Here is a 4,690-nt window from a genome sequence, read left to right as displayed (position 1 = left end):
TGCAAGAGCTGCTGTTGTGCGGGCTGTGTCCGGTGCTTTTGTTTCCGTTGTCCGCTTTTTCCAAGTCCGCTATGGCTTAAAAGACAGAGTTTCTGGATTCTAACACGTGATAACTGGGTAGGACTAAAGCGGTCACAGCGAGAAGCGCAGGAGCTCGGTACGCGCGCGGCAGCATCGCCAGCTCACCGCCACCGCTTCCTTTTATCGACAGCTGTCCCGGCGAATGCAGAGCCATGGAAGGACCTTCTAATGCTTCTCTGCACGCGGAACGATCGCCAGTGACGATCACGAGATGGTAAAAGAAAGCGCCAGAGAACGGCCCATGACTTTTTCACACTTAGAAGTGGCCAGAAACATCCACTTCACTTTTCAAAAAGGCTAACGTGCATCCCGGCTGGTACATTTCTTTTTCCGCGGTGGCGTGGCGTTGAAAACGTGACAGAGGGATTCTACTAACTGTCACCGTTACAGATTGCTAGCAGTGCAGGGCAAGCACTGCTGAGAATGCTACTCGTCAAAGGGATGCTACTTGTTCGTTCCGAGACGAGGCATAGATGCAACAACGTTTACGTTAAAAACCTGTCTCGGAATCGGATCATTCGAAATCCCGGTTTATTCATAGCCCCAGCTCATTCAACACTTTTTTGAGGTCCCAGAGTTTGCAGCGCTAATTGAACTAAATGATTCGATCAGCTCGCGCGTTTGCTAACTAAATAATTCGCCGACTTTGGTTGTGGTCTCCAAGACTTCACTTTGCGGTCGAAAGCCACGCAGATTCAACTCCGCTGCCCGTCTCAAAGCAATTTGAATATTATTTCGACGGTCCCAAAATTTACCATGCAAGTTGTACCGGAGAATTCGTGCAGCGACACGGAGCAGAAAATGGCACAGTGCACAACTTTGACTAAATCGAGGCACGAACCAGGCACAGCCCTTTGCGCAGCACATTCTTCATTCATCTCTTCGACGCTCCACGCGGACGGCGGCGATCTAAATTTAGGCTAATTTGGGCCAACCGGCAGCGACAAGGTTTGCTGATCATTGCTCTATATCGAAGGATATGCATGAACGTATCCGTATCACGCAGACTTTTACTAGCCAAAATTTTGGCGATCGGTGGCGACAAAATTTCCCGTCTGCTTTCCGGCTTTAGTGACTTTTCGTGCAAATCAGCCCGCTAAATCAGAATATCTCTGGAGGTCCAGGAGACTTCAGTTTCTTTCCATGGGAACGTTTCTGCGACGGACCGCGCCAAGGCGCATCCTCCTCTCTATGCCTGGCATTATCATTATTGCCCAAGACGTTCACTTCGACGCACTTTGGCACAGTTTTGGTCATCTTTATCAGGACGGTACAACAGATCTCGTTTTGCGTAGCTGGCGCAGGAGCGGAAGCACTGAGTGGGGTGAAAGCTGCGTTTATGTTCGCTCCGTCGAGATCTTTACTTTCCTGGACGCACCTTCACGGTCGCCGGGAGAGGAGGAATTCAGCACTAGGCAGCAACATAGTGAACTAGAACAATGTATGCCTTTGAGGCGATTCGAGAAAAATCTTCGCTTCTCTCTTTTTTTGGTAGCGGCCTTAAACTTGATAGCAGCTGATCGCCTGTACTTTTCGTTTTGCTTCTACAGCCTCACGATGAATCGTTTTTTGAGCGTTACGATTTCTGAAGCAGGCACTCATACCAAGTAACAAAGAACCGGGATAACATTCACTACGCAAACAGGCAACCTTTTTTTTTCATCAAAATTCCCTGACCGCTTAAGGTGCGAAAGAACACAGCCTGGCCAATGATATTAGACAGTATACATAAAGTATACACAGCAAAAACAATTTATATATATTTAAACTACAAATGCTGTATTGAAAACAGGTTTGCACTTTCTGCTCAAGAGAGCTTATTAACTGTTGTTTCCCAGCTCTTTTATCTTTGCCCTTTTTTTTCTAATTTACAGCCCTTAGCAATACGAAGAAAAGTTAGCCGTCTGATATCGCTTCATGGTTACATCTCTGGAAATCTGAAGGCAGATCTTCCCTATTGTATTAAATTGGCATGCAATAGGCCTCAACATGTACACGAGCATTCATTAGCCCCAATTTTCGCAAGAACCAATAATTTTAAATACAGCATTTTCTCGAATACTGTCGCAGAGTGGAATTGTCTTCAGATTTATGCAAAGTCCAAGCATTTTGTGAAGAAGCTGGAGGATTTATTGTATGGCTCCCAGTCTTGTTGTTTTTTTATTTATTTTGCTGTATTATGACTAATGGCTGTTGTGGAAGATGGATGCTTTTTTTGGCTGTTATATTTTATTGCAATGCCCCTCTTGCTTGGGCCAAAGCTATGGCTCGGAGTACGTTCAAATAAATAAAATAAATTGGGGCGCTCGAGCACTGCCACTATGCGCCCATGTTCCATGCAACTGTCATGTAGTCACGTGGTATGGTGACCATTTTGGTCACCATACCACGTGACCATTCTCGAATCCCACGTGTGTGTATATATGCGTTGTTGCTATGTGGCAGCCACGCTGGGTTGCCATTTTGAAACTATGGCTCACATTACCTTGGACTGCAGAAAACATGACCTTGATAAACTCGACCAGTAGAGCTAACGCTCTAAAACCCGGGGCAGTGTGCAGCCTCAACCTTAGATGGAGCGCCAGCGGTGGAGGCCTTGCGCAGCTGCTATGTGTACGCGTGGAACCAGCACCCCACACTCACTGCGCACGGCTGCCGACAGCGGCTGACAGGGGCGTAGCCAGGGGGGGTGTTTCAGTGTCACAACACCCAACAAATTTTCTGACCGCTGCAGTCACACCCTCCTTTCGGCCTTTTCTTTGCCCGTTCTATTTACACATTACATCGATATATTAAAATTTAAAAACAAAAATAAAGTGCTGGTTCGTTAACAAAAATAGTTCCTGTTCTAATAGGAAGTTATTACAGAAAACAGGCACCCTTATTTGCTACCGCACGACGTATGGCACTGCTTTTAATTGTAGGCCCATTTCACCTGGTAAGACACACCTTTTCACATCAGCCTACTTTTTGATCCTTTGTATTGTCCTCAAATGTTCGTAAACTATAGCGAAAATAAAAAGTGCATCTTTTTTAAAGTGCCCCTGCATCCGAATAGTGCAGTCAAAGGTTCACATGCATGGGGTGCAAGTTTTGACCAATGCCATACGTTCGCAGTTGCTGGCTTTGGTGTAGAGCAGAGGCTTTTGTGTTCTTTACGAATAAATCTTACAAATCAGTCTTTACGAATCAAGTCCTCAAGAATCCTGTGAGCACTCGCATTATTTAGACGTTACAGTGAATGAAACAACTAACCCTTCGGCTATACTAAAGCGGAGAAATGACTAAGATATTGACTGGGCGCAGGCTCTCTTTCTTTTAAATTTTTTTACCGCCGACGTATAACATCCCTGAAAAATATTTCTGGCTTTCCGAAAACATTCCATATTGTTGACTGCATAACCATTGTTGGGTTCTGGATTCAAGGCTCTCAAAGTACGACTATGTTGACATAGCATGAAAACTTCTGCTCTTCAACATTCTAAACAAGGTCTTGCTTTCTATCCACACCATTTATTCATACTGAGCATACATTGCTCGTCTGACGCACATGTGGCACGCACATAGGCACATCAGGCCAACAGCAGTGCAATATAAGGGCTGGCACAACTGCAACCAATGCCGCATCAATGTTCATGTAAAAAGCTACCACAAGAAACACTCGAAAGAACCCCACTGCACAACGCAGCTACCAAGCACTCCTGTTCACCCAAACGCAACAGCGGCTGGCCGCGCAAGCAAGCATGGCAGTCATGCCCGAACCAGTAACTAGATGGCACTGCTTCCCCAAGGTTAGTTCTGCAAGGGAAATCTGAAATAAAGCACATCAACAAACACTGGCAGGTTCTCCTTAAAGCGTGCTGGTTTTCTAGCTAAGTTGGGAAAATTTAACGATTTTCGTTGCACCGAGTCACTGCTTCCCGCACGCTTCCACTTGTGCCTTTGGCTAAAACAAAAGAAAAAAAACGCTTTGCTATGGCTTTGTCGGGAAACTACCTTTGGCTATGCAAGCCATGGCGCCTGTGTCCGCTCCATTGTCTTGCTCCCATGCCAGACTGATCTTTCAGGGGCGGACGACAAGTTAGGCAAGTTGACCAGCGTGGCCGTCCACCGTAACTGAGTATATCCGTAAAATGAGGAGATAATGACAGGGACATCATGGGCTCCTTATTACCAGCATATGAAGGAAGCAAACAGCTACCGAAACTAACACCTGTTTCACATGCTAGCGAAAACACTTGCGATTGCTGCCGCCGCCACACAAAAACCTGTTTCAACATGTCGCAGCTGCTCGAGCGGCCAGAGCGACGAGGTTCCAACAAGTTGAATATTTTTCGCTGCGACGCGCTGCTTGACCGCTCAGTCGCTTTTATGTGAACCAGCCTTTAAGGAAAGCTTATAGGAGAATGTATTTGCTTTTTTTTTTCATTTCATGGTGTTATCAATGGAAATTAGTTGTGCAATAATTTCTTACCTTGAGTCCATTCTGGAAGTGGTCGCACCAAAGCCTTCAGCACATGATTTACAATCTTGTATTTTATTCAGACACCTGTGTAAACACATCTACAAAAGAAAAAGTGTCAAATATGACTAAGACACAGAACCACAC

This window comes from Amblyomma mixtum, chromosome 3 (assembly GCF_055824585.1).
Source record: "Amblyomma mixtum isolate Tamu chromosome 3, ASM5582458v1, whole genome shotgun sequence".
Taxonomy (NCBI): domain Eukaryota; kingdom Metazoa; phylum Arthropoda; class Arachnida; order Ixodida; family Ixodidae; genus Amblyomma; species Amblyomma mixtum.
Note: the sequence above shows the minus strand (reverse complement) of the source record.